This window comes from Apodemus sylvaticus, chromosome 8 (genome assembly GCF_947179515.1).
Source record: "Apodemus sylvaticus chromosome 8, mApoSyl1.1, whole genome shotgun sequence".
Taxonomy (NCBI): Eukaryota; Metazoa; Chordata; class Mammalia; order Rodentia; family Muridae; genus Apodemus; species Apodemus sylvaticus.
In genome coordinates, this window is record NC_067479.1 from 3,276,741 (window position 1) to 3,289,054 (window position 12,314).

General features: G+C 46.5%; 1 protein-coding gene across 18 annotated transcripts in view; it reads left to right on the forward strand.

The window, feature by feature from the left end:
• The window catches only part of Dock9 (dedicator of cytokinesis 9), a 263,468-nt gene that overhangs the window by 232,551 nt on the left and 18,603 nt on the right, over positions 1-12,314 (forward strand). The gene's annotated exons all lie outside the window — the stretch shown is intronic.

Sequence of the window (12,314 nt, forward strand, 5' to 3'; positions counted from 1 at the left end):
TAACTTGGAGACTGTGTGTGCAGACAGGGAGCATTACAGCTCTTGATTGTTTTCATGCCAATGATAAGGGTCCACAGACAAATATCTCCTATGACACAAAACAGATCTGTAGGCCTGTTTCTGGAAATATGCTCTAGAGCCCTCTAAGAAAGTCTGCAAGGCCAGTACTGAGTACAGGTCTGACGCTGGATTCCCTTTATGCACCAACAAACATGAAACAGACTGAGTAAGAAAGTGTGAAGATCCAGAAACTGCCAATAATTGAAAGTTCTTTAAGATATTCAGTGAAACATAAGTTGTATAAGGGGGAACTGGAGAGGTGCTCAGGAGTTATGAGGGCTTTTTCCTCCTGCTGAGGACCCAGGCTTTATCAGGTGCCTATGTGGAAAGACTCTTGTCTCAAGAAAAAAACAACAACAAAAAACCAAAACAAAACAAACAAAAAAAAAAAACCCAAAAAACCCAACAGCAACAACAAAAAAACTAATATATATAAAAAGAAGCACTTAAGGACAAAAAGTTTAAGATGTGTTGTTGTGAATTGTCTCGTCTCAAATGGTTCTGAAGATTTAAAGCTAAATATGAAAAAGGAAGATAGGATATGAATGTATCTTATGAAGTTAAAATATTGAAATGGGGCTAGAGAGACAACTTGGCCATTAGGAGTGCTTGCTGCTCAGTCATAAGGACCGAGTTGCGATCCGTGCACCTACACCGAGCGGCTCACAACCACCTGTAACTTTGGCTCCAAGGGATCTGATGCCCTCTATTGGTCCCTATGCATGTGTGCATGCACACACTCATGCATATACACTCAGACACATACACAAAGACACACAGAAATAAATCTTTAAAAAAGAATACTGTTAAATTAGCTTAGTCACGGTAGATTACATTTTCTAGTTATCCTTGGGAGAACATAAGTTGTTAATTCCATAGTATATACTGATTACTCCAATTTTTACACTATGGAATGCCAGGACAGATGGTAGTTTGGTTCTTTCGGCTGGTTAGTTGGTTGGATGGTTAGTTTTTGTTTTTATTTTTGTTTTGACTGGTTTCTTTGAAAGCAGGCATGTCTGTGTTTTCTCTTTGGTTAAGCCCATCAGCCCTGAGGCCAGGCCACTCTCTGGAGCTCAGCATTTTGTTTGGAATTAGGTAAGCACCACAGGAATGCCGAGATCAGTTAAGGTTTGGCAGTCTAGTTTCCAGTGACCTTCCCTGCAGGATAACATGAAGCTCAGGCGTGCACTCCTGATCAAGTCGCAGACTGAGGCAGTTTTGAGAACCTAACGAATCAGCCTCTGAGGTCAAGTGCACACTTCCCTTGGAGAAACCTACGGGCACCACCTCTGAGTAAGACTTGAGCATGCGGCAAAGACCACTCTGTCAGCTGTTCTCAGAATATGGTTGGGCCACCCTGCCCTTGAGGCATAAAGTGGTAAATCTTTAACAAGGTCCATAGTGCATGATAGTCTGTAATGGTTAGGATGAGACGCTGCAGGGCCATAAAGTCCTGCTGTCAAGATTCAGAGTGACAGGAAGTTCTCAGTGGCAGGAAAACAGAAACTACCACGTTGATCTTCAGGTCGGCTACTTGGATGTTTCAAGGTAAACAATCTGTGAAGTGAACAATTTGTACCTAAGAGGAAGGAATTATGAAAGCTGATGGGAAAGAAGCCTGTGGCCCAGTAATAGACGTCACAACCCCTTTAATCCTCACAGGTCAACAGGGTAAATGTTGTCAGTGCTCTAACAGGACGGTCAGGGAGCTGCCTAGATGTGCACAGTTGCCTTAGCAGTGAGCCTGAGACCCAGGGAGTGCTCCGTTCATCTCCCTTCAGGGGAAGCCACAGAGTGATTTCCAGGTACCTAACCACTAAATGCACAAAGCATCCAGTTCTTGTTCTCAAGATGTTAGGGCCTGGGCCTGCCAGGTTGAAGATTCTGAGTCCCTGAAGGTACCGGAATTGTACTAGACTCCTATAACCTTGAAATAATCCTTCATGACTGATGCAGCGACAGGATCCTGTCAGGGGTAGAGGCTATCCATTTAGAAAAGTGGAAAAACTCTAATAGAGACATTAAAAATTCAAAAAGGGAGCCAAGCCTGTCGGACAAGACTTGCACCTGAAATCCCAGTACCAAGCTGTAAGCCAGGATCTCAAGGTGGCCATAGAAAGAAAAAGATCCTGTCTCGAAAATTTAAAAAAAAACAAAGTGCACATGGGAAAATCAAGGAAAGTGCCAGCTGCTCTCATGACCCTTTAGTGCCACCAAAGCCAGCACCACCTGGGGTCTTAAGCCACCCACAGAGTAGAGCAGCCAGCATAAGCTGCAGCCTCTCGGCCCCTCTGGAACGCAGCTTCTATGTACTGATCCTGAGGAGATGCTTCTTAAACTTTGATTGTCCCAGCAAAGCAAAGGCCTTTGCTTTAGTGGTTCTGGTCTCCTGTTAATTGCAGCAGATTCTTCAAACCCAGCTGACCAGAAGCCATGGATTTGTAATGCATAATATCACACAAAAGGCTTAGTGTAATCTTTGCTTTCCTCTGAAACATCACAAGCCAGGACTCCCATGTCTGTACTGCCCCTGAGTTTATCTTCTTGGTTCCTGCAACAGCTTGCTAAGCTCTGAACATTCGAGGGCTTTTGAGAGCCCCAAATTCCAAAGTCCTTCCAGAAACCTTCCCAAAACAACATGGTCAGGTCTATTACAGCAATACATCACTCCTGGTACCAATATCTGCCTTAGGGTTTCTGTGACTGTGCTGAAACACTATGTCCAAAAGCAAACTAGGTTAGCAAAGGGTTTAATTCCCTTACACTTCCACATCAAGTTTTGTCATCAAGGGAAGTCAGGACAGGAAGCTAGAAGCAGGAACTGATGCAGAGGCCATGAGGGGTGCTGCCGACTGGCTTGCTCCCCGTGGCTTGCTCAGCTTGCTTTATTTTAGGTCCAAGAACCACCAGCCCAGGGATGGTATCACCCATAAAAGGCTGAGTCTTTCCGTATCAATCACCAAGAAAACGTCTTGCCTACAGCTTGATCTTATGGAGGAATTTCCTTGATTGAGAGTCCCCATCTCAGAGGACATTAGCTGTGCCAAGCGGCCATGATATTAACCATCACATATGGTGTCCTCTAGGTTCACAGCAGCCTTTAAGTTAAAGGAGTAGAGGGGGAGATAGAAATATGAGCTTTAACTGGGACCCACCCATGGCCTATCTCAGCCTAGGAGTCAGAAGAAGGGGATTCCATTGCACAGACCAGCCATGGTAATGTGTCCATTTCAGAAAACAGTTTATCCTTTTTATTCACCTCTATGTAACCCCAGCACCAGTGGTAGTCTGCCCTTCTTCAGCCCTCACACTATGAGAAGGCGGCCATCTCTTCACAGTCTGGATAATGCTGTGTTCTCCACATCGGTGTGGGTTTTGGCTGGTGGTGCTTCTGCTTAGGCTTAGTACTCAGGTGATATCTGTGGACCCTAGGCAAAGGAACACTGTTCTGGGGCTGGAGGGCAGGAAGTTAATGAGAATGACCAACAGAGGGTGCTCCATTGGGTATCTTTAAGAGGAACTCATATGAATCAAGGCTGTATATTAATTGGATGATGTGAATGTAGCTGGAGGCTTGCAGGAACTGGACTCTGCATTTTCCGTAGAAGCGGGTCAGAATTCATCTTCAGAACTTCGTTATGGATGGAAAATGGAGCCATCCCCCTTACCCCCGCCACCTTAGGTTAAAAGAATCAACTACTGCCAGCGTATTGACTACTGTTTTATTAGACAATGAATCCCACCTGCCCAGAGTCACCACTGAGTTCAGGGAATACTTATAAACTCAACCCAGCAAGTCTCTGGTTTCCTTTTGACAAAATCCCTTCTGTTCTGAAACAGTTGCTGGTAACAGATAAAATGTTCACATCCGTAGAGCATCTCAAAGACAGAAGAATAGTTAGTGATTCTGTCTGTACCTCGTCCTAACGTTGGCACTTGTAACCCCATCTAACTCCTTTGCCTTAACTGGGAGTGTTCCAGAATCATCTGAGTCACATGTGTTCTGTCACCAGACAGTGAGTCTTCCAAACAGCATTGGCCACAGGAGAAGGGGACTTGGCCACTAGAGCTTGCATGGTTGTTCTGTGACTGACACCAGAGCATCCTTCATCCCTCAGTATGTGCTGGGCTTCCTTGGCTGTGAGCTGTGTGATAGGGATACAAAGCAGGGCAAGATGAAACCATAGCTTCAGATGCTTTCTTCCTGATGACGGACATCTAATTCACAGTTCCCGAGAATCAGAATTAGAAGTTGTCTGCGTTCTGTGCCCTGGGAATTTCTTTTTATTTTAAAAGATTTATTTATTTATTATATATAAGTATACTGTAGTTATCTTCAGATACACCAGAAGAGGGTGTCAGATCCCATTACAGATGGTTGTGAGCTGCCATGTGGTTGCTGGGATTTGAACTCAGGACCTCTGGAAGAGCAGTCAGTGCTTTTAACCGCTGAGCGGTGTCCCCACCCACTGTCCTGTGGAATTTCTGTTTTGACTTGGCAATTCATCCATAAACTGTATGCACCCAGTGCTAGCCAAAGGTGCTGTGTAAACAAGGAAGCTGCCCCGAGAGCTTTCATCTAATGCAGTAGCACCCCGACTTCCATATGCTTGGGGGTTACTTGGTTCCTGTTACAAACCCTAATTATGCCCTCTTGACCCTTCATCCCCAAACTCAGTTAAGTATGGGTGGGATATAAGAATCAGTAACTTGTGTCAGATTGTTTTTCTGTATTTATACACATAGAAGATGTTGGTTCTTCTGGAGAAGAAGTTACAGGCTGTTGTGGGCTGCCTGACATGGGTGCTCTCATGGAGTCCAAATGTGGGTCCTCAGGAAGAACCTTTCGTTCTCTGAGCCACGCCTGCCAGCCCTGGGATCAAAGCTCTAACATCCCAGGCGATCAATGTCCTCAACTGCACAGCACAAGTGTGAGGTGGGCAATGATAGTATACCATGGCCCAGCCTGCTCACAGACTCACTTACACGCGAGCTGTAGACATGGAGACAGCAATCTGGCTCTATTTTATTGATTACATTGATTTCATCCTAAGACAGAACAAGTGATATGTCTGTGGAAAAGTTAGGTACCACACACAAACGCTTTCTTGTGTGGGAATTAATTGCAGTGCACATACACACAGACGTGTGGGTACACACTGTTAGTGTGATAGGTGTGTGCACACCGTCAGAGAGGTGCTCAACACCCTCAGTTATGCCAAAGTACGACATCCCTATGGATGAAACCAGCTAATTTCATTTTTTAAAACTTCCTCAATGGCTTGTAGATTTCATGCATTGACATTTTTAAGTCTAGTCTAGTACCATAAAATGTGTGCTTTATGGATACACAGAGCCCCTCCCCAGCCTGTCTCTGTGCATGTCGACGATTATGAGAAGTGGCTTAGTGTGTGTTTGTTCAAGGTGGGAAGCCCATCGGGCATTCTGCTCAACCGCTGTTGTTCTGCCCGTTGTGTAGCTTCCTTCTGGTTTCCAGGGACAGTGATTGCTGATTCAGAGTAAATGGAATTTCTGCTTAGAATTTCATATATGCACTCAAGTGTTTAGTTAGCACGTCTTAGTTTTATGACCCTTATAATTTTATATTGATATATATATGGTCTATTAAACTTAACTATCTATGATTACTGCCTCTGATTTCTGTCCAAAGCCCTGTTGTTTCATGGAGGAGCTGTCACTGTCTAGGTTTAGAATTAGCATTAGTTTGAATAATTTGCCACTGATGCCTTGGTGTTCAGAAATCCACACTTGATACCACGAGAAGTTTAGGGTGTTCATGTACTATTATGTGTGTGGGTGATTCACCTGCATGTATGTCCCTGCACCATGTGCATGCCTGTTGGATTCCCCGGGGACAGAAATTACATACAGTTGTGAGCCATCATGTGGGTGGGCTAGGATTGAACCCCACTCCTCTGGAAGAGTAGTCAGTGCTCTTAAGCACTAAACCATAGGCTTTTCTGTTTGCTTTTAGTTAGGATTTTTTTTTTTGAGAAAACCTATACTAATTCTGCTTTTTGTAGCATATATTACTGTTTCTTTGCAGTAATAAATGCATTTGGGCTGTGGATCCTGAATGCCTCCTGGCCAAGGCAGGGGATAAAATACTGTTGCATAGGATGTAAACATGGTCTTTTCTATTTTGTGATGACAGTAAATGTGTTTTGGTGATGATATTTTTATTGGTTTTATCAAACTTTGCCATTCCTAGCCGTCCTGGGGCGGGGCAGGATCTCTGCAGTAGAACATCTTTCTGTGCATGTGTAACAGATTTTCCTCTAATGAACTGAACTGGCTACATCCTATGATACACAGACACTATCTGAATCCAGGCTGTGTTTTTTAAACCACCTCCTTTTTCTAGGATGACTAAGCTGGAGTAAAATTGTATTTAAATCTCTACCAGACAGGCCAGCAGGCACAGCTGCGGGACATCTTCTTGACTCCGTGTGGGAGGGCCCAGCCTCTTGTAAGTGGTACATCCCGCCCTGTGCAGGTCACCTGGGACTCATTGGATAAGAGAGCTTGCTGCTCCTCCAGAAGACCCAGGTTCAGTTCCCAGCACCCACACGGTAGCCCACACTGCCTGTAACTCAGTCCCAGGGCATCCGTTTTAGTCTTCTCCATCCACACTTGCCCATGGTACACACACAGATGAGCAGGTGCCGGTGAATCATTTTAAAGGATACCTTTCTTAGAAATGATCTTCACTAAGTGACTTTTGTGTAGAACACAGAGTATGCCGCACAGTGGTGTGTTTAATTCTTCCTCTCCCCTCAGGCTCCTCGTGTCTGCACACTGGATACAGATTCTCTAGCCCAGCAAACTATGTGCCGGTTCTTCACATATCATGTGTCTTAGTTAGGGTTTTTCTACTTCTGTAGTAAAAACACTGTGACCAAAAGTGGCTTGGGGAGAAAAGAGTTTGTCTTCCTTCCCTGAGAGAAGTCAGGGCAGGAACTCAAGCAGGGCAGAAACCTAGAGGCAGGAATGCGCCTGTCTCTAGGGCAGGAAGCCATGGATGGGCGCTGCTTTGCTGGCTTGCTCAGCCTGCTTGCGGGTATGCTCTAGGACCACCTGCCCTGGGGGGCACCTGCCCTGGGGGGGCAACTGCCCTGGGGGGGCAACTGCCCTGGGGACACCTGCCCTGGGGGGCACCTGCCCTGGGGGACACCTGCGGGGGGGGGGGGGGGAGCAACTGCCCTGGGGGGGGGCAACTGCCCTGGGGGGGGCAACTGCCCTGGGGGACACCTGCCCTGGGGACACCTGCCCTGGGGGGGCACCTGCCCTGGGGGACACCTGCGGGGGGGGGAACTGCCATGGGGGACACCTGCCCTGGGGACACCTGCCCTGGGGGGGCACCTGCCCTGGGGGACACCTGCGGGGGGGGGGGGGGGGGGGGGACTGCCATGGGGGACACCTGCCCTGGGGGGGCAACTCTTACAGTGGTCTGGGCCACCTCACATTGGACATTAATCAAGAAGATGCCCCACAGCTGTGCCTCCTGGCCTGCCTGGTAGAGGCATTTTCTCATTTTTTTCTTCCCAATGGACTCCAGCTTATGTCTACCTATCTTCCCTTCCCCTCATGTTTGAGTGGATGCTACTCCTCTGAGTTCCTGACTCACTGTGAGTTCTTTACTGAGCCCTTACTGCCATCTTGCATGAGCTCGCTATGAGTTCTGTCTCCTACACAGAGCAGGAAGTGCTATTCCATGACACAACTCTACCAGTTGGTGATTCTAGTACATCAGTTCTGCCTGCTAAGAATGCTTGCGTATTCCCGTATGGGCTCCCTCCTCTCCACCACACAGCCTAACAAAACCCATCTGTATTCCTTAGCTTTTATTGTCTCTATGACAAATGTCTGAGAGGAAGCCATTCAAAAGGAGGAGAAGAGATTTATTGACCCGCTCAAAGGCGTCAGTATGTGGTCTAATGGCTCCATTGTTTCTAGGTCAAATCATCACAGCAGAAGAACTTGAGGGTGCAGAATGTTCACCTGATGGTGGTTGGGGTTGAAAGAGGGAAAGGGCCAGGGACAAGACAGTCCCCACAGGCTTTAAAGGTACACCCTTAGTGTTCCATGAGGAAAGGACATGTGGCATCTGTGCTTTGAGTTTTGAATGAGTGCAGGGGAAAGGGGATTGTTTGGGGGGGGGGGGGTTATGGCAAACAGGAGTAAAAGGATAAGCAGCAAGAAACAGATACCAGATAGATATAAATAGCCTATATATAAAGCATTATCGGGGTTGGTGAGATGGCTCAAGAGGTTAAGAACATTGACTGCTCTTCCGAAGGTCCTGAGTTCAAATCCCAACAACCACATGGTGACTCACAACCATCCGAAATGAGATCTGACGCCCTCTTCTGGTGTGTCTGAAGACAGCTACAGTGTACTTACATAATAAATAAATCTTTGGGCCAGAGTGAATGGGGCCAGAGTGAGCAGAGGTCCTGAGTTCAATTCCCAGCAACCACATGATGGCTCACAACCATCTATACAGCTACAGTGTACTCATATACGTAAATAAATCTTTAAAAAAATAAAACATCAACATATCGATGCTTACAACATCCCGCAAAAACAATTTGAATAGCCAGTGGGGTGAGCAAAAATAACATCAAATCAGACCACTGCAACCTCCAGCAGAAATGGCAGGAAGCCCCACTGCAGCCATCTTGCTGGATTTGGCTGAGAGGTTTCCAGGCTGAGCAGAGCTTCCTCTCCACAGAGATTCCAGCCTCTCTTTTCCACCCCAGGCATTCTTATACCGTGGACCGTGGAATTTAAAAAAAAAAAAATAGTAGCTTCTGTTGGAAACAGGTTAGCTTGTGGCTGTTCTCAAGTCAAGGATGTAAGATTTTTAACACCCATAGCTGTTTACCCTTCCTATTTCTCCCTGACACAGGGGAGCAGCCTGCCCTTAGGACAGTTTTGGAGGACACTAGAAATAGACACGCTTGAGACTGAGACGAGCCCTCCTCGCTCCCAAAGTCTGCTTTCAGCTAGTTACTAACAACATATGACAGTTTACCAGCATAACTTCTCCCCAGCAGCCCACTTTCTCTGTCTGTGCCCAAACTCCTGAAATTCCGCCACCATCCAGACCAAGCCTTCAGCACAGCGCCACTGAAACGCACTCCCCATACTTGGTCGAAATCCGCTGAGCAATTACCGATGACAAAGACTTGACCTGAGTAGATTTGGTTTTGTATCCCTGGTGTTGAGCATGCTCCCTTCTACACAGTACACGTTTGATTAAAATGTCTGGGGCAGGGGGGTGGCCGAATGAAAACTTTTAAAATCACTCCCAACCTTTTTAACTCCTTGAGAAAATTTTGCAACTCTTCTTGTAATAACACATCAGAATCGTTAGATTCTTAACACTGTGTCATGTGCCTACAATCCCAGAGCACTGGGGAGGAAGATGCCGGAAGGTACTAAAGTCAAGACAAGCTGGAACTGGATGGGTTCCTGTCTCAAAACCATGTTCAAGAAGGTGCAGTAGAGAAACTGGAAACTGGGAATATGACTGGGAATCCTCCCTTGGTATGGGAGGGAGAAAGGGGGACAGAGAGAGGGGGGAGGGGAGAGAGAACCAACAGTCAGAGGCATCTAGAAGAGTCCAGAGCAGAGAGGAAAAAGTCCTGGACTGGACCTGGCCGGGGCTGGAGAAGTGGGGGCAACAGTGTAAATAGCGAGGCCTGAAATCCTTAGAGAATTCCAGAGAACTTTGAGTAAGACAGTAGGTAGACTGAAGGACAACCAGAGACTGGATTTAACAGTGTAGCAGGTACTGGTGATGCTGAGGGAGCCCGGAGGCAGCATAGATGTGCAGCCACACGTAGCTGTCTGTCCATCCACCAGGGGTAAGGGAAATGACTCCTTTTAGTAGAGGGGAATCAGCTTCACAGGGTCCCTGGGAATGCTGGCTTTTTCTGACTGCGAGCAGTGCACCTATAGCCCAGGGTGAGCTCATCTCTGGATACATGAACTGCCTTTTGGAGTTTGGGGAATTGGAGTTTCTTTTGCACCTGATAAAAAAACAAACATAATTTACTTCTGATTTGTATTACACTATAATTGCTAAGGCAACAGAATTAAAGCTGCCTAGCGTTCTTTTATGATCCACAATAAATAGGGTGCCGTCATTCTGTGTCTCTGTAGTGTGACCATGGCAACTAGTAAAACCAGCTGTACCTTATCACAAAAAGTTTACATTCGAGGTAAACCTGTTAGAATGCGGGGATCAAATGATGACACTGTCGAATGTTTTGAAAATAAAGCCTTCCCCTTGGGAAACGGTCTCCTTAGACTCCTTCCGTATCCTCTGTGGGTCCATGGCAACACGGAGATGCAGTGCTTGGGAAATACAAGGTGGTGGTGGGCAGACCTAAGATTTGTGAGAAATACAAGGCTTTGATAAATCTCACCAGCACCTCTCCCACACGAAGGAGTGAGGGCACTTGGTATTGCTAACATCACTGAGGAAAATATAAGCCTGCTTCGGAGAATCGCTTGGTTACTGACTGTGTCTGTCAGGGACTGTGAAAGACTCTAGTGGCAAAAAGATATTTTAAAGCAAAATTAATACAAAGTAGGAAGTAGTAATTGAAATGTGAGAAGCTTAACTGCTTAGGAATTGACATACAGAACCTACAGATTTCACAGCATTCTAGGGAGCGGGGTCTATTCTTGCTGATTTGCCCAACAGCAATGAGGGGGGGAACCTCAGCCTCGTTCTGTTTTGCATGAGTATGACTATGAAATGATACAAGCTTTATTTTTATGCTTTCTCATTTACCTTTTTTTAATAAGCAGTGGAACATTAAGAAATATTTGGCGCGTTTGGTGTGCTAGACGGTCCCTGAGAGAAGAGTAGAGGTAAAAGCAGGGCAGACATCTTTACAATGTAAATGCAAAGGAGACAGCATGGCTGTGGAAGGAAAGTTCTCCGGGCTCTCTACAGCTCTTCCACTGGTTACTGTGTACATCTGGCTTTAATGAGTGCTACAATAAAGCCCTGGACAACTGTTAAACCTTTTTATAGGCACTGGTGGCGCAGAGTTCAGTCCCACAAATGACAATTTTATGATGTGTGTCATAAATATGGCACAGGAGTTAAATGGCCTTGATTGCACAGTATCATATGACAGGCTAATTAAAATGATATTTTTCTTGGGCTCTATAAACCGTGGCCATTGGAACTGTGTTGAACATTAGTCTACATTTGGGAAACGTATGAAATTCTGGAAGAACTGGTAAAAAAAAATGAAGAAAGAGAAAGGCACATGGGGTTAGGCGCGTGGCTCCATTGAGACAGTGCTTGTCTGGTATGTATGAAACCTGTGTTCAGTCTTCCACACCATATAAAACCAGATGAGTCTAGCCTGGGATACATGAGCTATCTCAAAACTATAACAATAGAAAAAAAAATCAAAAAAGAACCTCCCCTCCCCCATCACCACCTGTGGCAGGCAGGAGAGCTGGCCCCGCCCCTTGCTGGCTGCTGCATTTGGGAGATGGACTCTGCACCTCCACTGGGAAGCAAGGTCGGGATGGTGGCACAGGTGAGGGTGATCCAGCAATGGGGGGGCAGGTGAGGAGGAGAGCTGGCCCCGCCCCTCACCAGATGCAGCATTGGGTGAGCCAGCTCGGCCAGTGCTGGAGCGCTCGCCCAGGTGCTGCGGGTGTGGGACAGCCCCAGATCCAGGGCTCTGATTTGGCCCATCTATGAACTGCTGGGCCGCTTGAAGGGGTCCAGCTTTGGATCTGACCTGCTGGTCCAAGGCTGCAGGTTCTCCACAAAACAGGGCAACAACAGGATATGGAAGAGTCCCGGTGAGGGTCCAGTAATTGATAGTGTAGGAGAAGCCAGACCTATGACTCACTGCAATGAATGCAAGTAAAGATGTGTGAACAAAAGGGTATACTGTGGGGCACATTGTTTATTTTCTTTGAGGGGGAAGTTACAAGGGCAGAGGGCAGATACACAGGAATGGGGAGATGAGTGGCATTGGGGTGCATGATGTGAATTTCACAAAGAATCAGTTCCAGTATTAGAGAAGGGACAGATATGTTTACCTTATTGAGTCCAAGCCCTTAACAAAGCTATTGTTGGTCAGTGCAGAAGCAGACTGGAAAGTAGGCTCTCAGTTGCCTCTCCGTGTCTACCATTTCCATCCGAGCATTCCATGTTGGGAGCCTAAAACTGACTCATGGCACCG